The following is a 22101-nucleotide window of genomic DNA, read 5'->3' as shown; positions in this document are numbered from 1 at the left end:
CCACAGAAAACCAGTGTGTAATACTGGGCCATTTTTTTTTTCTAAATTCTACCTGAAAAAAAAAAATAAATAGTGGGAGATAAAGATTGGCAAGTCTGCCTCTGTGCCATTGCTGTGTGTGGCATATGTCTCTCATTGTGTGCCACAGAAAACCAGTGTGTAATACTGGGCCTTTTTTTTTGTAAATTCTCCCTGAAAAAAAAAAAATAAATAGTGGGAGATAAAGATTGACAAGTCTGCCTCTGTGCCATTGCTGTGTGTGGCATCTGTCTCTCATAGTGTGCCACAGAAAACCAGTGTGTAATACTGGGCCATTTTTTTTGGGGGGTAAATTCTCCCTGAAAAAAAATAAATAAATAGTGGGAGGTAAAGATTGGCAAGTTCTGCCTCTGTGCCATTGCTGTGTGTGACATCTGTCTCTCATAGTGTGCCACAGAAAACCAGTGTGTAATACTGGGCCATTTATTTTTTTTTGTAAATTCTCCCTGAAAAAAAAAAAATAGTGGGAGATAAAGATTGGCAAGTCTGCCTCTGTACCATTGCTGTGTGTGGCATCTGTCTCTCATAGTGTGCCACAGAAAACCAGTGTGTAATACTGGGCCATTTTTTTTTTTTGTAAATTCTCCCTGAAAAAAAAAATAGTGGGAGATAAAGATTGGCAAGTCTGCCTCTGTGCCATTGCTGTGTGTGGCATCTGTCTCTCATTGTGTGCCACAGAAAACCAGTGTGTAATACTGGGCCATTTTTTTTTTGTAAATTCTCCCTGAAAAAAAAAAAAAAAAATAGTGGGAGATAAAGATTGGCAAGTCTGCCTCTGCACCATTGCTGTGTGTGGCATCTGTCTCTCATTGTGTGCCACAGAAAACCAGTGTGTAATACTGGGCCATTTTTTTTTTTGTAAAATCTCCCTGAAAAAAAAAAAAAATAGTGGGAGATAAAGATTGGCAAGTCTGCCTCTGTGCCATTGCTGTGTGTGGCATCTGTCTCTCATTGTGTGCCACAGAAAACCAGTGTGTAATCCTGGGCCATTTTTTTTTTGTAAATTATCCCTGAAAAAAAAAAAAATAAATAGTGGGAGATAAAGATTGGCAAGTCTGCCTCTGTGCCATTGCTGTGTGTGGCATCTGTCTCTCATTGTGTGCCACAGAAAACCTAGTGTGTAATACTGGGCCTTTATTTTTTTTATAATTCTCCCTGAAAAAAAAATAAAATAGTGGGAGATAAAGATTGGCAAGTCTGCCTCTGTGCCATTGCTGTGTGTGGCATCTGTCTCTCATTGTGTGCCACAGAAAACCAGTGTGTAATACTGGGCCATTTTTTTTTTCTAAATTCTACCTGAAAAAAAAAAATAAATAGTGGGAGATAAAGATTGGCAAGTCTGCCTCTGTGCCATTGCTGTGTGTGGCATATGTCTCTCATTGTGTGCCACAGAAAACCAGTGTGTAATACTGGGCCTTTTTTTTTGTAAATTCTCCCTGAAAAAAAAAAAATAAATAGTGGGAGATAAAGATTGACAAGTCTGCCTCTGTGCCATTGCTGTGTGTGGCATCTGTCTCTCATTGTGTGCCACAGAAAACCAGTGTGTAATACTGGGCCATTATTTTTTTTTTGTAAATTTTACCTGAAAAAAAATAAATAGTGGGAGATAAAGATTGGCAAGTCTGCCTCTGTGCCATTGCTGTGTGTGGCATCTGTCTCTCATAGTGTGCCAGAGAAAACCAGTGTGTAATACTAGGCCATTTTTTGTTTTGTAAATTCTACCTGAAAAAAAATAAATAAATATTGGGAGATAAAGATTGGCAAGTCTGCCTCTGTGCCATTGCTGTGTGTGGCATCTGTCTCTCATTGTGTGCCACAGAAAACCAGTGTGTAATACTGGGCCATTATTTTTTTTTTGTAAATTTTACCTGAAAAAAAATAAATAGTGGGAGATAAAGATTGGCAAGTCTGCCTCTGTGCCATTGCTGTGTGTGGCATCTGTCTCTCATAGTGTGCCAGAGAAAACCAGTGTGTAATACTGGGCCATTTTTTTTTTGTAAATTCTACCTGAAAAAAAAAAAATAAATATTGGGAGATAAAGATTGGCAAGTCTGCCTCTGTGCCATTGCTGTGTGTGGCATCTGTCTCTCATTGTGTGCCACAGAAAACCAGTGTGTAATACTGGGCCTTTTTCTTTTTGTAAATTCTCCCTGAAAAAAAAAAAATAAATAGTGGGAGATAAAGATTGGCAAGTCTGCCTCTGTGCCATTGCTGTGTGTGGCATCTGTCTCTCATTGTGTGCCACAGAAAACCAGTGTGTAATACTGGGCCATTTTTTGTTTGTAAATTCTCCCTGAAAAAAAAAAATAAATAGTGGGAGATAAAGATTGGCAAGTCTGCCTCTGTGCCATTGCTGTGTGTGGCATCTGTCTCTCATTGTGTGCCACAGAAAACCAGTTTGTAATACCGGGCCATTTTTTTATTTTTGTAAATTCTCCCTGAAAAAAAATAAATAAATAGTGGGAGATAAAGATTGGCAAGTCTGCCTCTGTGCCATTGCTGTGTGTGGCATAAGTCTCTCATTGTGTGTCATAGAAAACCAGTGTGTAATACTGGGCCATTATTTTTTTTTTTGTAGATTCTACCTGAAAAAAAATAAATAGTGGGAGATAAAGATTGGTAAGTCTGCCTCTGTGCCATTGCTGTGTGTGGCATCTGTCTCTCATAGTGTGCCACAGAAAACCAGTGTGTAATACTAGGCCTTTTTTTTTTTTTTTTTGTAAATTCTACCTGAAAAAAAAAAAATAAATAGTGGGATATAAAGATTGGCAAGTCTGCCTCTGTGCCATTGCTGTGTGTGGCATCTGTCTCTCATTGTGTGCCACAGAAAACCAGTGTGTAATACTGGGCCATTATTTTTTTTTTTGTAAATTCTACCTGAAAAAAAATAAATAGTGGGAGATAAAGATTGGCAAGTCTGCCTCTGTGCCATTGCTGTGTGTGGCATCTGTCTCTCATAGTGTGCCACAGAAAACCAGTGTGTAATACTAGGCCATTTTTTTTTTTGTAAATTCTACCTGAAAAAAAATAAATAAATAGTGGGAGATAAAGATTGGCAAGTCTGCCTCTGTGCCATTGCTGTGTGTGGCATCTGTCTCTCATCGTGTGCCACAGAAAACCAGTGTGTAATACTGGGCCTTTTTTTTTTGTAAATTCTCCCTGAATAAAAATAAATAAATAGTGGGAGATAAAGATTGGCAAGTCTGCCTCTGTGCCATTGCTGTGTGTGGCATCTGTCTCTCATTGTGTGCCACAGAAAACCAGTGTGTAATACTGGGCCATTTTTTTTTTTGAAAATTCTCCCTGAAAAAAAATAAATAAATAGTGGGATATAAAGATTGGCAAGTCTGCCTCTGTGCCATTGCTGTGTGTGGCATCTGTCTCTCATTGTGTGCCACAGAAAACCTAGTGTGTAATACTGGGCCATTTTTTTTTTTTTGTAAATTCTCCCTGAAAAAAAAATAAATAGTGGGAGATAAAGATTGGCAAGTCTGCCTCTGTGCCATTGCTGTGTGTGGCATATGTCTCTCATTGTGTGCCACAGAAAACCAGTGTGTAATACTGGGCCATTTTTTTTTGTAAATTCTCCCTGAAAAAAATAAATAAATAGTGGGAGATAAAGATTGGCAAGTCTGCCTCTGTGCCATTGCTGTGTGTGGCATCTGTCTCTCATTGTGTGCCACAGAAAACCAGTGTGTAATACTGGGCCATTATTTTTTTTTTGTAAATTCTACATGAAAAAAATAAATAGTGGGAGATAAAGATTGGCAAGTCTGCCTCTGTGCCATTGCTGTGTGTGGCATCTGTCTCTCATAGTGTGCCACAGATAACCAGTGTGTAATACTAGGCCTTTTTTTTTTTTTTTGTAAATTCTACCTGAAAAAAAAAAATAAATAGTGGGATATAAAGATTGGCAAGTCTGCCTCTGTGCCATTGCTGTGTGTGGCATCTGTCTCTCATTGTGTGCCACAGAAAACCAGTGTGTAATACTGGGCCATTATTTTTTTTTTTGTAAATTCTACCTGAAAAAAAATAAATAGTGGGAGATAAAGATTGGCAAGTCTGCCTCTGTGCCATTGCTGTGTGTGGCATCTGTCTCTCATAGTGTGCCACAGAAAACCAGTGTGTAATACTAGGCCATTTTTTTTTTGTAAATTCTACCTGAAAAAAAATAAATAAATAGTGGGAGATAAAGATTGGCAAGTCTGCCTCTGTGCCATTGCTGTGTGTGGCATCTGTCTCTCATCGTGTGCCACAGAAAACCAGTGTGTAATACTGGGCCTTTTTTTTTGTAAATTCTCCCTGAATAAAAATAAATAAATAGTGGGAGATAAAGATTGGCAAGTCTGCCTCTGTGCCATTGCAGTGTGTGGCATCTGTCTCTCATAGTGTGCCACAGAAAACCTAGTGTGTAATACTGGGCCATTTTTTTTTCTTTATTCTCCCTGAAAAAAATAAATAAATAGTGGGAGATTAAGATTGGCATTTCTGCTTGAGTGCCGGTCGTGTGTGTGCCATCTGTCTCAAATTATTGGGGCACAGAAAATCTAGTGTGTAACATTGGGCCTGGTTTTCATTTCAGTGTCAGCCACCTATAAAGGTGTATATAAATCCTACAGAAGTTTGAGTTCACCTTATAAGTTGTTTTACAGTAACAAATACCGTTACTTTGGTTACGTTTTGCAAACAATGAGGAAGTCAGGTGGAAGAGGTTGTGGCCGTGGGCGGTCATTGTCAGCTGGTAATGATGGTAGTGGTGGTGGAGCATCAGGTGGTCGTGGTAAAAGCAGTACAGCACCTAAGTCTCGAGTTGTTGAGCCAGGTTCGTCGTCTGGCTACACAAGGCCTCGAACGCTCCCTTTTCTGGGAGTTTGAAAACCGCTTTTAAAGCCGGAGCAGCAAGAACAATTTTTGGCTTTCCTTGCTGACTCAGCCTCTAGCTCTTTTGCCTCCTCTTCTGAAAGTGCAAAATGTAAAAGCAGCGCGTCGTTAGTAGTGTTGAGCGATACTTTCCGATATCGGAAAGTATCGGTATCGGAAAGTATCGGCCGATACCGTCAAAATATCGGATCCAATCCGATACCGATACCCGATCCCAATGCAAGTCAATGGGACGAAAATATCGGAATTAAAATAAACCCTTTATAAACTTGTAGGTTCATTCTACATGAAGGAAAACAACTAAGAATAATGTAGGATGTATTGGGGGACGTGGCGGAGACATTAAAGGCACAGAGGTTTAGCCCAATGTAATAGAATAGCAGGATTTTTTTTTTTTTTTTATGACGTTCGGCGTTAGAAAGAATTTGACTATGTTAATTTTTTTTTTTTTAATGTCAGATATTGATGTTTCACTACTTCAACGCCCTTCACCTTCTTTTTTACTTCTCCCACGCTTTCTTCTTCATTATCCTCATCATCAGCTTCTTTGACATCAACTTCTTCACCTTATTCATCTTCTTCTTCATCTTCTACCTATTATTTTTTGGGTTACATTGTTCATATTCTTTTTATTTTACTATTATCTTCATCATATTCTACTTCTTCATCATATTCTTATTTGTGACAGGCATTCCCGTAGTTGTTATCTATAAAAGTTTGAAGATTACACCTTCCGTTCTGCCTGTCACAAAACAGTTACATTTGTCCGCGTTCAGTTTGGCCTGCAGCATCAGGCTTTATCCAGGGGCACCACGAGGAGGAACGTACTCACCCCCATACACTGCTTAGTCTTCTTCTGCTTATAATTTAGATAATATTTTTTGCTCTGATATTTAGTGTTATGCTTAATGTTCTTCTGCTCTTTGTTCTGCAGCCTCTTATTCTTCTGCTTCTCGGTCTTCCAGGTCGTCGTCGTCTCCAGGGTCGTCGTCTCCGGGGTCGTCGTCATCGGGGTGGTCTTCAGGGTCGTTGTCTCCGGGGTCGTCGTCATCACGGTGGTCTTCAGGGTCATCGTCTCCAGGGTCGTCGTCATCACGGTGGTTGTCGTCTCTGGTGTCGTCGTCATCTTAGGGGTGTTCTTCCGGGTCATCGTGTTTAGTCTCTTGAACTTGGAAATGTAGCAGAAGGTACAAGAAGGCTGAGAAAATGCCGAGAACCTGCTGATGGAACTGGAACTCGGATGGCTACCCGAAGGTCCAAGAGCCAATGGAACTACCGAGGACCAGCTGACGTTACTGGAACCCGGTTACTAAGCAGGAGGTACCCGTGCCTGAAAGCACTACCAAGGACCACCTGACGTTGGTGGAACTCGGATATCCAGAGGGAGGCACCTAAGCCAAAGGCTCTGCCCGGAACCAGCTGACGGTACTGGAACCAGGATGGGGAGCAGAAGGTACAAGAGCAAAAGACAGTGCCGAGAACCAGCTGACGGTGCTGGAACCCGGATGGGTAGCCGAAGGTCCAAGAGCCAATGGAACTACCGAGGACCAGCTGACGTTACTGGAACCCGGTTACTAAGCAGGAGGTACCCGTGCCTGAAAGCACTACCAAGGACCACCTGACGTTGGTGGAACTCAGATACCCAGAGGGAGGCACCTAAGCCAAAGGCTCTGCCCGGAACCAGCTGACGGTACTGGAACCAGGATGGGGAGCAGAAGGTACAAGAGCAAGTGTCTGCGTGGCTTTTGCAGGACACGATGCCGGCTGCACAGCAGGGGAACAGCTGGCGGTGCTGAACCCCACTGACACATTGGCTGGTGTTTTTCTCTGTGCAGCTAGCAGTACCGGGCCCCAACTGGCGGTGTTGGAGCCCGGGGTCAGCAGGAGGAGGAGATGGAGCAGAGTGTAGGCCGAAGCCTGCACTGGCGGCAGCTTTTGGGTCTGTTGTGCCTGCGTGGCAGTTGCAGGACACGTTGCCGGCTGCACAGCAGGGGAACAGCTGGCGGTGCTGAACCCCACTGACACATTGGCTGGTGTTTTTCTCTGTGCAGCTAGCAGTACCGGGCCCCAACTGGCGGTGTTGGAGCCCAGGGCTCTGCAGGGGGAGCAGAGTGTAGGCCGAAGCCTAATTGAACCAATTTCAAAGGTAACCTTTAACCCCCCCTCAGGGGTTACAAAGTAGAAGAGCCACAGCTTATGCAGCAGTAGTGCTGCACAAGTCAAAGGTTGCTCTTTTAATTTCGCTCCTTGCACACGCTGAATGAAACACGTATAACATTTAACCCTTTATACAGTCAAACTGTGTTGGAGGCGCGAGTTCCCTTTGTAATGAGACGCAGCACAGATGTCAAGAATCCCACCTTGGTGCTGGGTGCAGCCTCCTGAGCGTTGTTATTTGCTGTACAGGAGTCTGCGCTGTCGTGTTATCCCCTGGCCTAGCGCTGTTAGCGCTGCCCATGTTCTGGCATCATTTAATGTTGGCCGGTGCGGTTCGCGATGACCATGAATCCCAGCCCCGCAGTGTCTTAACATTGTTAAAACACTGCGGGGCTGGGATTCAGGGCCTGGCGCAGCACATATGTTCGCCTCTCACACTCGGGTCCTTACACCCGCTTCAGACTGTGCGGCGTCATCTGATCCCTTATCGCATGCCACGGCCATGAAGCCGCACAGTCCGCAGAAGGCGGAAGGAGATGAGGGACAGGCGAACTGATGCACTGATCATGCCCATCAATCACACCCTCGCAGTCCCAATAAATAAGACAACGAGGGGTGTTGTGTGGGTCAGGGCGGCCGCAGAGGCGCAGGCAGCCAAACAATGATGCCAGAAGACGGGCAGCGCTACCAAGGGGGTTGCAGCGTGTCATTACAAAGGAAAGTCACACCACCGGGACGGTTAAATGGTCACACAGAGGACACATTTTAGACGTGTTTTCAGTTCCACATGTGCGAGGAGAATACGTTTATGAGCCACCTTGCACACATGCAGCATTACCGCTGTACAAGGTGGCCTTTAAAACGTACAAACGCCTGGGGGAGGGGGGACAGGTTCCCTTCAATTTCAGTTCTTGTGTCTGCGTGGCTTTTGCAGGACACGATGCCGGCTGCACAGCAGGGGAACAGCTGGCGGTGCTGAACCCCACTGACACATTGGCTGGTGTTTTTCTCTGTGCAGCTAGCAGTACCGGGCCCCAACTGGTGGTGTTGGAGCCCGGGGTCAGCAGGAGGAGGAGATGGAGCAGAGTGTAGGCCGAAGCCTGCACTGGCGGCAGCTTTTGGGTCTGTTGTGCCTGCGTGGCAGTTGCAGGACACGTTGCCGGCTGCACAGCAGGGGAACAGCTGGCGGTGCTGAACCCCACTGACACATTGGCTGGTGTTTTTCTCTGTGCAGCTAGCAGTACCGGGCCCCAACTGGCGGTGTTGGAGCCCAGGGCTCTGCAGGGGGAGCAGAGTGTAGGCCGAAGCCTAATTGAACCAATTTCAAAGGTAACCTTTAACCCCCCTCAGGGGTTACAAAGTAGAAGAGCCACAGCTTATGCAGCAGTAGTGCTGCACAAGTCAAAGGTTGCTCTTTTAATTTCGCTCCTTGCACATGCTGAATGAAACACGTATAACATTTAGCCCTTTATACAGTCAAACTGTGTTGGAGGCGCGAGTTCCCTTTGTAATGAGACGCAGCACAGATGTCAAGAATCCCACCTTGGTGCTGGGTGCAGCCTCCTGAGCGTTGTTATTTGCTGTACAGGAGTCTGCGCTGTCGTGTTATCCCCTGGCCTAGCGCTGTTAGCGCTGCCCATGTTCTGGCATCATTTAATGTCGGCCGGTGCGGTTCGCGATGACCATGAATCCCAGCCCCGCAGTGTCTTAACATTGTTAAAACACTGCGGGGCTGGGATTCAGGGCCTGGCGCAGCACATATGTTCGCCTCTCACACTCGGGTCCTTACACCCGCTTCAGACTGTGCGGCGTCATCTGATCCCTTATCGCATGCCACGGCCATGAAGCCGCACAGTCCGCAGAAGGCGGAAGGAGATGAGGGACAGGCGAACTGATGCACTGATCATGCCCATCAATCACACCCTCGCAGTCCCAATAAATAAGACAACGAGGGGCGTTGTGTGGGTCAGGGCGGCCGCAGAGGCGCAGGCAGCCAAACAATGATGCCAGAAGACGGGCAGCGCTACCAAGGGGGTTGCAGCGTGTCATTACAAAGGAAAGTCACACCACCGGGACGGTTAAATGGTCACACAGAGGACACATTTTAGACGTGTTTTCAGTTCCACATGTGCGAGGAGAATACGTTTATGAGCCACCTTGCACACATGCAGCATTACCGCTGTACAAGGTGGCCTTTAAAACGTACAAACGCCTGGGGGAGGGGGGACAGGTTCCCTTCAATTTCAGTTCTTGTGTCTGCGTGGCTTTTGCAGGACACGATGCCGGCTGCACAGCAGGGGAACAGCTGGCGGTGCTGAACCCCACTGACACATTGGCTGGTGTTTTTCTCTGTGCAGCTAGCAGTACCGGGCCCCAACTGGCGGTGTTGGAGCCCGGGGTCAGCAGGAGGAGGAGATGGAGCAGAGTGTAGGCCGAAGCCTGCACTGGCGGCAGCTTTTGGGTCTGTTGTGCCTGCGTGGCAGTTGCAGGACACGTTGCCGGCTGCACAGCAGGGGAACAGCTGGCGGTGCTGAACCCCACTGACACATTGGCTGGTGTTTTTCTCTGTGCAGCTAGCAGTACCGGGCCCCAACTGGCGGTGTTGGAGCCCAGGGCTCTGCAGGGGGAGCAGAGTGTAGGCCGAAGCCTAATTGAACCAATTTCAAAGGTAACCTTTAACCCCCCCTCAGGGGTTACAAAGTAGAAGAGCCACAGCTTATGCAGCAGTAGTGCTGCACAAGTCAAAGGTTGCTCTTTTAATTTCGCTCCTTGCACACGCTGAATGAAACACGTATAACATTTAGCCCTTTATACAGTCAAACTGTGTTGGAGGCGCGAGTTCCCTTTGTAATGAGACGCAGCACAGATGTCAAGAATCCCACCTTGGTGCTGGGTGCAGCCTCCTGAGCGTTGTTATTTGCTGTACAGGAGTCTGCGCTGTCGTGTTATCCCCTGGCCTAGCGCTGTTAGCGCTGCCCATGTTCTGGCATCATTTAATGTCGGCCGGTGCGGTTCGCGATGACCATGAATCCCAGCCCCGCAGTGTCTTAACATTGTTAAAACACTGCGGGGCTGGGATTCAGGGCCTGGCGCAGCACATATGTTCGCCTCTCACACTCGGGTCCTTACACCCGCTTCAGACTGTGCGGCGTCATCTGATCCCTTATCGCATGCCACGGCCATGAAGCCGCACAGTCCGCAGAAGGCGGAAGGAGATGAGGGACAGGCGAACTGATGCACTGATCATGCCCATCAATCACACCCTCGCAGTCCCAATAAATAAGACAACGAGGGGCGTTGTGTGGGTCAGGGCGGCCGCAGAGGCGCAGGCAGCCAAACAATGATGCCAGAAGACGGGCAGCGCTACCAAGGGGGTTGCAGCGTGTCATTACAAAGGAAAGTCACACCACCGGGACGGTTAAATGGTCACACAGAGGACACATTTTAGACGTGTTTTCAGTTCCACATGTGCGAGGAGAATACGTTTATGAGCCACCTTGCACACATGCAGCATTACCGCTGTACAAGGTGGCCTTTAAAACGTACAAACGCCTGGGGGAGGGGGGACAGGTTCCCTTCAATTTCAGTTCTTGTGTCTGCGTGGCTTTTGCAGGACACGATGCCGGCTGCACAGCAGGGGAACAGCTGGCGGTGCTGAACCCCACTGACACATTGGCTGGTGTTTTTCTCTGTGCAGCTAGCAGTACCGGGCCCCAACTGGCGGTGTTGGAGCCCGGGGTCAGCAGGAGGAGGAGATGGAGCAGAGTGTAGGCCGAAGCCTGCACTGGCGGCAGCTTTTGGGTCTGTTGTGCCTGCGTGGCAGTTGCAGGACACGTTGCCGGCTGCACAGCAGGGGAACAGCTGGCGGTGCTGAACCCCACTGACACATTGGCTGGTGTTTTTCTCTGTGCAGCTAGCAGTACCGGGCCCCAACTGGCGGTGTTGGAGCCCAGGGCTCTGCAGGGGGAGCAGAGTGTAGGCCGAAGCCTAATTGAACCAATTTCAAAGGTAACCTTTAACCCCCCCTCAGGGGTTACAAAGTAGAAGAGCCACAGCTTATGCAGCAGTAGTGCTGCACAAGTCAAAGGTTGCTCTTTTAATTTCGCTCCTTGCACACGCTGAATGAAACACGTATAACATTTAGCCCTTTATACAGTCAAACTGTGTTGGAGGCGCGAGTTCCCTTTGTAATGAGACGCAGCACAGATGTCAAGAATCCCACCTTGGTGCTGGGTGCAGCCTCCTGAGCGTTGTTATTTGCTGTACAGGAGTCTGCGCTGTCGTGTTATCCCCTGGCCTAGCGCTGTTAGCGCTGCCCATGTTCTGGCATCATTTAATGTCGGCCGGTGCGGTTCGCGATGACCATGAATCCCAGCCCCGCAGTGTCTTAACATTGTTAAAACACTGCGGGGCTGGGATTCAGGGCCTGGCGCAGCACATATGTTCGCCTCTCACACTCGGGTCCTTACACCCGCTTCAGACTGTGCGGCGTCATCTGATCCCTTATCGCATGCCACGGCCATGAAGCCGCACAGTCCGCAGAAGGCGGAAGGAGATGAGGGACAGGCGAACTGATGCACTGATCATGCCCATCAATCACACCCTCGCAGTCCCAATAAATAAGACAACGAGGGGCGTTGTGTGGGTCAGGGCGGCCGCAGAGGCGCAGGCAGCCAAACAATGATGCCAGAAGACGGGCAGCGCTACCAAGGGGGTTGCAGCGTGTCATTACAAAGGAAAGTCACACCACCGGGACGGTTAAATGGTCACACAGAGGACACATTTTAGACGTGTTTTCAGTTCCACATGTGCGAGGAGAATACGTTTATGAGCCACCTTGCACACATGCAGCATTACCGCTGTACAAGGTGGCCTTTAAAACGTACAAACGCCTGGGGGAGGGGGGACAGGTTCCCTTCAATTTCAGTTCTTGTGTCTGCGTGGCTTTTGCAGGACATGATGCCGGCTGCACAGCAGGGGAACAGCTGGCGGTGCTGAACCCCACTGACACATTGGCTGGTGTTTTTCTCTGTGCAGCTAGCAGTACCGGGCCCCAACTGGCGGTGTTGGAGCCCGGGGTCAGCAGGAGGAGGAGATGGAGCAGAGTGTAGGCCGAAGCCTGCACTGGCGGCAGCTTTTGGGTCTGTTGTGCCTGCGTGGCAGTTGCAGGACACGTTGCCGGCTGCACAGCAGGGGAACAGCTGGCGGTGCTGAACCCCACTGACACATTGGCTGGTGTTTTTCTCTGTGCAGCTAGCAGTACCGGGCCCCAACTGGCGGTGTTGGAGCCCGGGGTCAGCAGGAGGAGGAGATGGAGCAGAGTGTAGGCCGAAGCCTGCACTGGCGGCAGCTTTTGGGTCTGTTGTGCCTGCGTGGCAGTTGCAGGACACGTTGCCGGCTGCACAGCAGGGGAACAGCTGGCAGTGCTGAACCCCACTGACACATTGGCGAGTTGTTTTTCTCTGTGCAGCTAGCACATCTGGGCCCCAACTGGCGGTGTTAGAGCCCAGGGTCAGCAGGAGGAGCAGGGGGAGCAGAGTGTAGGCCGAAGCCTGCACTGGAGCAAGTTGAAAGGAAACCTTTAACCCCCCCCCCCAGGCGTTTGTAGCTGGAAGAGCCATCGTGTACAGCACTAATGCTGGAAAAGGTAAACTTAGCTCTTTTAATTATGGTCCTTGCAGATGCTGAACCTAACACTTATGAAATGTGTCCCCTCACAGCGTTCAACCGTCCGGTAGGTGGAACTTTCCTTTGTCATGTGACGCAGCACAGCCGTCATTTTTACCCCCTTGGCGCCGTGCGCCGCCTCCTCAGCGTTGTTTGAATCTGTCCCGGAGCCTGCGCTGTTAGGTTACCCCTTGGCCATGCACACATTTCGCGCTGCCCGTCTTCTGACATCATTTGCTGTCAGGCTGGCTGCGCCTGTGTGGGTGCGCTGTCCGAGATTCAGCCTCGCGGTGTCGTGTAATGTAATCCCACCGCGGGCCTGGGATCCGTGGCCATGCGCAGTGCATATCCTCGCCTCTCACTCCCCTCCCTACGGCTTCTTCAGACTGTGCGGTGTCACGGCCGTGGCATGCTATTAGGGATCAGCTGACACCGAACAGTCTTTAGAAGCCGTAGGGAGGGGAGTGAGAGGCGAGGATATGCACTGCGCATGGCCACGGATCCCAGGCCCGCGGTGGGATTACGTTACACGACACCGCGAGGCTGAATCTCGGACAGCGCACCCACACAGGCGCAGCCAGCCTGACAGCAAATGATGTCAGAAGATGGGCAGCGCGAAATGTGTGCATGGCCAAGGGGTAACCTAACAGCGCAGGCTCCGGGACAGATTCAAACAACGCTGAGGAGGCGGCGCACGGCGCCAAGGGGGTAAAAATGACGGCTGTGCTGCGTCACATGACAAAGGAAAGTTCCACCTACCGGACGGTTGAACGCTGTGAGGGGACACATTTCATAAGTGTTAGGTTCAGCATCTGCAAGGAGCACCACGAAAAGAGGCACTTTTTCCCTTTGCATCATTACTGCTGCACAAGGTGGCTCCTTCAGTAACAAACGCCTGGGGGGGGGGGGGACAGGTTCCCTTAAATTTAACTTGTTGTGCCTGCGTGGCGGTCGCAGTACACATTGCCGTATACACAGCAGGGGAACAGCTGGCGGTGCTGAACCCCACTAACACATTGGCGAGGTGTTTGGCTCTGTGCGTACAGCACTTCTGGATGGCAACTGGCGGTGTTGGAGCCCAGGGACAGGTGGAGGAGGAGGAGGTTGGAGGAGGTAGGAGGGATTGCCACACACACAGCAGGGGAACAGCTGACGTTACTGAACCCCAATAACAGAGGAGGGACTGTTGACTGTGCGTACAGCACTTCTGGACGGCAACTGGCGGTGTTGGAGCCCAGGGACAGGTGGAGGAGGAGGAGGTTGGAGGAGGTAGGAGGGATTGCCACACACACAGCAGGGGAACAGCTGACGTTACTGAACCCCAATAACAGAGGAGGGACTGTTGACTGTGCGTACAGCACTTCTGGACGGCAACTGGCGGTGTTGGAGCCCAGGGACAGGTGGAGGAGGAGGAGGTTGGAGGAGGTAGGAGGGATTGCCACACACACAGCAGGGGAACAGCTGACGTTACTGAACCCCAATAACAGAGGAGGGACTGTTGACTGTGCGTACAGCACTTCTGGACGGCAACTGGCGGTGTTGGAGCCCAGGGACAGGTGGAGGAGGAGGAGGTTGGAGGAGGTAGGAGGGATTGCCACACACACAGCAGGGGAACAGCTGACGTTACTGAACCCCAATAACAGAGGAGGGACTGTTGACTGTGCGTACAGCACTTCTGGACGGCAACTGGTGGTGTTGGAGCCCAGGGACAGGTGGAGGAGGAGGAGGTTGGAGGAGGTAGGAGGGATTGCCACACACACAGCAGGGGAACAGCTGACGTTACTGAACCCCAATAACAGAGGAGGGACTGTTGACTGTGCGTACAGCACTTCTGGACGGCAACTGGCGGTGTTGGAGCCCAGGGACAGGTGGAGGAGGAGGAGGTTGGAGGAGGTTGGAGGAGGTAGGAGGGATTGCCACACACACAGCAGGGGAACAGCTGACGTTACTGAACCCCAATAACAGAGGAGCGACTGTTGACTGTGCGTACAGCACTTCTGGACGGCAACTGGCGGTGTTGGAGCCCAGGGACAGGTGGAAAAGCAGAGGAACACAATGTAGGCCGAAGCCTGAGAAAGTCGAAAGGGAACCTTTAACCCCCCCCCCAAGGCGTTTGTAGCTGAAAGAGCCAGCTTGTGCAGCACAAAAGATGCAAAAGGAAAAGGTGGCTCTTTTCATCATGCTCCTTGCAAACACAGAACTAAACACTTATAAAATGTGTCCCCTGCAACCGTAAAACCGTCCCGGAGGTGGGACTTTCCTTCGTAATGTGACGCAGCACAGCCGTCATTCCTACCCCCCCGGCGCCGCGCACCGGCTCCTCAGCGTTGTTTGATTCCGTCCCGGAGCCTGCGCTGTTATGTTATCCCGTGGCCAGGCACACTTAGCGCTGCCCGTCTTCTGGCATCATTTGGTGTCAGGATGGCTGCGCCTGTGCGGCCGCGCTGGCCGAGAGCCCGCCTCGCAGTGTCTTCTGATTTAATCCCACTGGGGGCCTGGGATCCATGGACATGCGCAGTGCATATCCTCGCCTCTCACTCCCCTCCCTACGGCTTCTTAAGACTGTGCGGTGTCACGGCCGTGGCATGCTATTAGGGACCAGCTGACACCGAACAGTCTGAAGAAGCCATAGGGAGATGAGTGAGAGGTGGAGGTTCAGATATGCACTGCGCATGTCCATGGATCCCAGGCCCCCAGTGGGATTAAATCAGAAGACACTGCGAGGCGGGCTCTCTGCCAGCGCGGCCGCACAGGCGCAGCCATCCTGACACCAAATGATGCCAGAAGACGGGCAGCGCTAAGTGTGCCTGGCCACGGGATAACATAACAGCGCAGGCTCCGGGACGGAATCAAACAACGCTGAGGAGCCGGTGCGCGGCGCCGGGGGGGTAGGAATGACGGCTGTGCTGCGTCACATTACGAAGGAAAGTCCCACCTCCGGGACGGTTTTACGGTTGCAGGGGACACATTTTATAAGTGTTAAGTTCTGCGTGTGCAAGGAGCTAAACAAAAATAGCTACCTTTTTCTTGTGCAGCATTACTGCTGCACAAGGTGGCTCTTTCAGTAACAAACGCCTTGGGGGGGGGGGGGACAGATTCCCTTACATTTCAGTTGTTGTGTCAGCGTGGCGGTCGCATGACACATTGCCGGCTACACAGCTGGGGATCAGCTGACGTTACTGAAACCCAATAACACTGGGTCGTATGTTTTGACTGTGCAGACGGCACTTCTGAGCCTCAACTGGCGGTGTTGGAGCCCAGGAATTTAAGTTCAGGTGGTAGAAAGATGAACACAACAGGAGACCTGGATAACGTATACCTAATTATTTAATCAGGAGGAGGAGTGGCAAATTCCTGCGAGATCCAGGCCTTGTTCATTTTCAGGAAAGTAAGCCGGTCAACGTTATCGGAGGATAGTCGCATGCGACGGTCAGTTAGTACACCACCTGCAGCACTAAAGACACGTTCCGATAATACACTGGCCGCAGGGCAAGACAGCACCTCCAATGCATACTGGCTTAGCTCTGGCCATGTATCCAGCTTTGAGACCCAAAACTTGAAAGGGGAAGAGCCGTCTGGGAGTACAGCAAGAGGGCAAGACATGTAGTCTGTCACCATCTGACGGAACCGTTGCCTCCTGCTGACTGGAGCCGTCTGTGATGGTGTAGACTTTTGTGGGGGGCACAGAAAACTGTGCCACAGTTGGGCCATACTGGTCTTGCCTTGGGCAGAGGCACTGCTTCTGCTCCCTCTTTGTGCAGAGCCTCCACCACTGCCTGGACGCACTGAGCTGCTTTGGAATGCACTAGCAGCACTTCTCTCAGTTGGAATGGAGAAGATGATGGAATTGACCAGTGTGTCTTGGTACTCCCGCATTTTTCGCTCCCGGTTCAACGGTGTGATGAGGCTTTCTACATTGTCCTGGTAGCGAGGATCGAGGAGGGTGAACACCCAATAATCAGACATGTTGAGAATGTGGGCGATGCGGCGGTCGTTTCTCAGGCACTGCAGCATGTAGTCCACCATGTGCTGCAGACTGCCAACTGCCCAAGAAACGCTGTCCCCTGCTGGAGGCGTGATCTCTGCCTGCTCGTCATCACCCCACCCTCGCTGTACACACTGAGTACTGGACAATTCGGTAACTCCCTCCTCTGGACGGACGTCTTCCTCCTCCATTGACTCCTCCTCATCCTCCTCACAAACTGTCCCCTGCCTACGCGTTTGTGAGGAACCATGTGGCGCTGACTGTCCAGAAGATGATGGAAATGGTGAATCCTCATCCTCCACCTCTTCCACAACATCATCCCTTAGCGCTTGCAGTGATTTTTCAAGCAGGCAGATAAGGGGGACAGTCATGCTGACTAGTGCATCATCTGCACTCGCCATCCGCGTGGAATAATCAAAGGGACGCAAAACCTGGCAGACGTCATTCATAGTGGCCCACTCTGTGGTTGTGAAGTCTGTACGGCGCTGACTGCGACTTCTTTGCGCCTGAAGCAGCTGGTACTCCATTACAGCTTGCTGCTGCTCACACAACCGCTCCAACATATGTAACGTGGAATTCCACCTGGTAGGTAGGTCACATATGATGCGATGTTCCGGCAGGCGGTGTCGGCGCTGCAGAGCCGCAATGCGCGCTTTTGCCGTGCTGGAACGCCGCAAGTGAGCACACTCTAGGCGGACCTTGTGCAGCAGTGCATCAAGATCCGGATAGTCCCTCAAAAAGCTCTGCACGACCAAATTGAGCACATGTGCCAGACATGGGATGTGAGTGAGGTTGCCGAGGCCCAGAGCTGCCACCAGATTTCGGCCATTATCACACACTACCATGCCTGGCTGGAGATTCGCTGGCACAAACCACACATCGCTCTCCTGCTTGATGGCATTCCAGAGCTCCTGCGCTGTGTGGCTACGATTCCCCAAAAAAATTAATTTCAAGATGGCCTGTTGACGTTTGGCCATGGCTGTAACAGATAAACGTTCACGGGTCCATGTGGAGGTGGACTGTGACGGCTCCTGCAGCGATGATTCTGAGGAACTGGTGTAAGAGGAGGAGTCAATGCATACAGAATGGATTCCTGCAATCCTTGGAGTGGGCAGGACACGTCCTGCGCCACTCGCACGGTCTGTACCCGGCTCAACGACATTAACCCAATGGGCAGTGAGGGAAAGGTATCGCCCCTGTCCATGTTGACTGGTCCACGCATCGGTGGTGAGGTGGACCTTGCTACTGACGGCGTTCAGTAGCGCGTGTTTTATGTGTCCCTCCACATGCTTGTGCAGGGCAGGGACGGCTTGCCTGCTGAAGTAAAAGCGGCTGGGCACATTGTACTGTGGGACTGCCAATGACATCAAGTCACGGAAGCTGTCAGTCTCCACCAGCCTGAATGACAGCATTTCCAGTGACAGAAGTTTGGCAATGCCTGCAGTCAGAGTCTGTGCTCGTGGGTGGTTTGACGATAAAGGCCGCCTTTTCTCCCATGCCTGTACTACCGATGGCTGTAGACTGGGCTGGGAGTGTGTGGATGACTGGGAAAGTGGTGCTGCGGGTGGAATTACAGCGGGTCTCTGGACAACAGGGCCAGAGGTTCTTCCACGGCGATCCTGGGAGGAAGCCGAACCAGCTGCGTGTGAGCTAGAGGAAGAGGCAACACGAGCTGAAGAGGTGGTAGCTGCCGCTGTTGGTTGGCCTGCCTCTTCAGTGTGTTTTTCTAACTCCGCCGGGTGCCTGTTGCGCACATGTTTCCACATGTTGGAGGTATTGAGGTTGCTGACATTTCGACCTCTTTTGACTTTTTGATGACACACCTTGCATCTGACATAGCAAATGTCATCTGCAACTGTGTCAAAAAAGGACCAGGCACTGCAAGTCTTGGGAGCGCCCTTTTTGGCTTTTGGAAGAGACATGCTCCTAACGGGTGCCATAGCGGAGGCTGCAGGATCCGCAGTCTTCCCCCTCCCTCTCCCTCTTTGGGCCGTACGGGGAATCTCTTCCTCAGAGCTGCTCCCACCACCTTCCTGTCCCTCACGCCAAGATGGGTCGAGGACCTCATCATCTACACTACCCTCTGCCCCCAACTGCTCCTCCTGGGTAGTCTCAGCAGCAGAGCACGCACCAGTAAGTGGCACCTGAGTGTCATCATCAGCTGATGCGGCCTGCGATGTGGTGACCGGAGCCACTGGCCCACCCGCCTCTTCAGAAGAAGACAGAAAAAGCTGTTGGGCATCACTGCACCCTGCCTCTTCTTCCATTACTCCAATGCTGCTTGGCTGGCCCCCTGTTTCCAAGCCAAGAGATTCAGAGAACAGAAGTAGAGACGGCTCCTGTCCTGGGCTCTCTGTCTGCCTGGGCAATTTGGCAGGTGGTGAAGAGACAGATGGCTGCTCTCCAGTGCTCTGTGTCTGAGAGGATGTGGCACTAATGGAAGTTGATGCATTAGCTGCCATCCATCCGACAACAGCTTCAATTTGTTCTTCACGCAGCAGTGGTGTACGGCGCTCTGACACAAAGCTGCGCATGAATGACTGTTGCCTGGTGAAAGTGGGTGCTGATGAGTCACCGGTGCCCGCAGCAGGCACAGAATCCCCACGTCCCCTCCCTGCTCCGCGACGGCTCCCACGCCCACGTGCCTTACTCACTGCCTTCTTCATCTTGGTTGACTGTTATGACCCCAATGGCGAGGGTCTCAGAGGAACGTGGAAGTCTGCAGAATACAAAAATCCAGCTCATAGGGCAGTGGTAACTGGGTTGACCATATATCTACTCCTAACGCCAACACTAGAAGTAGCCGGGGATCATTCCTACGTTGATTCTAGATGACACGCGCCAGCCGGAGAATCTAGCTACCCCTAGTAGAGGAAAACAAAAGACCTTTCTTGCCTCCAGAGAAGGGGACCCCAAAGCTGGATAGAAGCCCCCCACAAATAATAACGGTGAGGTAAGAGGAAATGACAAACACAGAAATGAACCAGGTTTAGCACAGAGAGGCCCGCTTACTGATAGCAGAATAAAGAAAGGTAACTTATATGGTCAACAAAAACCCTATCAAAATCCACACTGGAAATTCAAGAACCCCCGAACCGTCTAACGGTCCGGGGGGAGAACACCAGCCCCCTAGAGCTTCCAGCAAAGGTCAGGATATAGATTTGGAACAAGCTGGACAAAAATACAAAACCAAAACAAATAGCAAAAAGCAAAAAGCAGACTTAGCTGATATAACTGGAACCAGGATCAGTAGACAAGAGCACAGCAGACTAGCTCTGATAACTACGTTGCCAGGCATAGAACTGAAGGTCCAGGGAGCTTATATAGCAACACCCCTAACTAACGACCCAGGTGCGGATAAAAGGAATGACAGAAAAACCAGAGTCAAAAAACTAGTAACCACTAGAGGGAGCAAAAAGCGAATTCACAACAGTTGACTGATAAAGATAAGCAGAAAAGTACTAACGGATTTGTGTGCTTATTCCTGAGCAACTCCTCCTAACAGGTATAAGAAACACTAATTTTCTAAAGTGTGGACTAGACTTTAATATGAGCTAATGTGGCCTACACAAATGTAAAGTGGTGTAACTGGTGTGTTTGGTGAACTTTATTATTTATTTCTTTTTTGGGGGCTGAACTGACAACAGATAGAGCTGCAGTCACACGGAGACCGTGCAGACAGACGTAAACGGCGCTGCAAGGCCCAAAAACCCTCCTCTACGTTATCCTATGTAGTGTTTTTCCACAAGTTAGCTGGAGACGGGTGGAAAGACACTAATAGGATTTTTTTAAATAAATTAGCAGCAACCTACACTACTTGAAAAAAAAAGAAAATTGATTTGGCGGTATGACGCAGTGAAAAACCCTGAGCTGGAGACAACCAGGCTATGGCTGCTCACAGACTACAGGGCGAGCTGCAATCACACGGAGACCGTGCAGACAGCCGTAAACGGCGCTGCAAGGCCCAAAAACCCTCCTCTACTTTATCCTATGTAGTGTTTTTCCACAAATTAGCTGGAGACGGGTGGAAAGACACTAATAGGATTTTTTTAAATAAATTAGCAGCAGACTACACTACTTGAAAAAAAATGAAAATTGATTTGGCGGTATGACGCAGTGAACAACCCTGAGCTGGAGACAACCAGGCTATGGCTGCTCACAGACTACAGGGCGAGCTGCAATCACACGGAGACCGTGCAGACAGCCGTAAACGGCGCTGCAAGGCCCAAAAACCCTCCTCTACTTTATCCTATGTAGTGTTTTTCCACAAATTAGCTGGAGACGGGTGGAAAGACACTAATAGGATTTTTTTGAATAAATTAGCAGCAGACTACACTACTTGGAAAAAAAAAAAAAAAAAAAAGAACAGTATGAGGCAATGAACCACCCTCCCTGAACTGAATACAACCAGCTATGGATGGCCTATGTGGCTGCACTCAGACTAGAGAGTGGGCTGCACTCACACACACACACACACAGACCTTGCAGATCGCTGTGAAAACAGCGCTACAAGGCAAAAGCAAGGTGAATAGTAGGTGAACACAGCGGTTGCTAAATTAGCCTTTGGAAAGCACAAAGAAGCAAATCGCTATCTCTAAACTGTCCCTCAGTCAGCAAACAGCGTCCTGTCACTAACTGAATTCACAGCAGAGTGATCGCAAAATGGCGCCAGCGACTTTTAAACTGCAGCATGACATCATTTCAGCAGCCAATCACAGCCTTGCCAGTAGTTTCATGCCCTCCATGCTAAACAGGATGTGCCCACACTTGGAATCATTCTCATTGGCTGAATTTCTGCATTTTGAATCTTGGAACTTCCGATTCCGGTATCCGATACGCGGCAAGTATCGGAATCCCGGTATCGGAATTCCGATACCGCAAGTATCGGCCGATACCCGATACTTGCGGTATCGGAATGCTCAACACTAGTCGTTAGTGGATGTTCACGGTCAGGGACAAGTCGCTTCCTTGTCTTCTTCACCCAGAACAAGAGAGAAGGATGCGTCAGGAGACACAACGGGTTACTCCATGGAGCTCTTTACACATACCGTTCCTGGGTTAGACAGTGAAACAGTTAACAGGCCATGCCCATTAGAAGTTGAATCGGACATAGAGTGCACTGATGCACAGCCACAGCCAGATTACTATGCTGTTCCTTTGACTCAGACCAGAATATTGCCCTCGCAGTGTACTGAGCCAGAATCAAACCCAGCTAAGACTATGCTGCCCCGTCACGAACGCTATACCACCGGCTTACACGGTGACACAGACGAAGTTGCACACGAGATAGAAGAGGAGGTCATAGATGACTCAGTTGTTGACCCCGATTGGCAGCCATTGGGGGAACAGGGTGCAGGCGGCAGTAGTTCTGA

Source organism: Ranitomeya variabilis, chromosome 3 (genome assembly GCF_051348905.1).
Source record: "Ranitomeya variabilis isolate aRanVar5 chromosome 3, aRanVar5.hap1, whole genome shotgun sequence".
Taxonomy (NCBI): Eukaryota; Metazoa; Chordata; class Amphibia; order Anura; family Dendrobatidae; genus Ranitomeya; species Ranitomeya variabilis.
This window is presented reverse-complemented; position numbering follows the sequence as displayed.